This window comes from Poecilia formosa, unplaced genomic scaffold, assembly GCF_000485575.1.
Source record: "Poecilia formosa unplaced genomic scaffold, Poecilia_formosa-5.1.2 Scaffold56, whole genome shotgun sequence".
NCBI lineage: Eukaryota > Metazoa > Chordata > Actinopteri > Cyprinodontiformes > Poeciliidae > Poecilia > Poecilia formosa.
In genome coordinates, this window is record NW_006799995.1 from 2,018,146 (window position 1) to 2,019,074 (window position 929).

The following is a 929-nucleotide window of genomic DNA, read 5'->3' on the forward strand; positions in this document are numbered from 1 at the left end:
AAAAAAAAAAAAAAAAAAAAAAAAAAAAATTCCACCCCCCGCCCGGACAAAGGGGGGGACTATTGGCCCTTTTTTTTTCTTTTTGTAAGGAAAGCCTGTGTGAAATTGGAACCTGCCTGTTCGGTAGCGCCGCATATTGAAACCACATTGTGAAACACTTTTTAAACAAAAACAGAGAGGGAGAAGTAATAAAAGCATTTATTCAGGACGGCTTCAATTCTAATCCAATCATGTTTGGCGAAAATATCCATTATTTCTTTACATCTGATACCTGCATTGCATAATAATTGCATTAAATATAAAATATATATTATTTCATGTGATATTTTTGTTAATGATAGTGACAATAATATTATGAATAAAAAGGATGTTGTTGTACATCTCTCTGAAAACATAGTAGCTATGTCAGTTTTTAGTAAAATTAAAGTCAAACTAACAAACAGTAAAACATCAGGATTGCACAGCTAATTACTGTACTACTGTAGTATTACAATAAAATTGGCCAACATTAATTTACAGGCCCAGTACTGAAAAAACAGCATAAACTGCAATAAATGATCACTCTAATGCACGTTTCAGTCCTTTTTATATGTTTTCTGGGATACATTGTAAATGTACTGTACCAAAGCGTAAACCGATTATAAGCTACTGAACTGCTGAGGACGTTGGGTTTTACTGCAAACCTTCTCAGTGCCACGCTGAGGCCTTCACAACTTCAAACCAAAGAAGTGCTATAAATTAATTCAACAATGTTACAATGAAAGCAACACAATTGTTTCTGTTTTCTATAAGAATTTTTTTCAATAAAAGCTGAAACTAAAACACAGTTTTACATTTAAATTTTTTTAAACTTGGGGCTTTTGGCCTTTATCCCCCAAAAAAAAAAAAAAAAAAATCCAAACAACAACAGGTTGAGCCTTACAATAAAT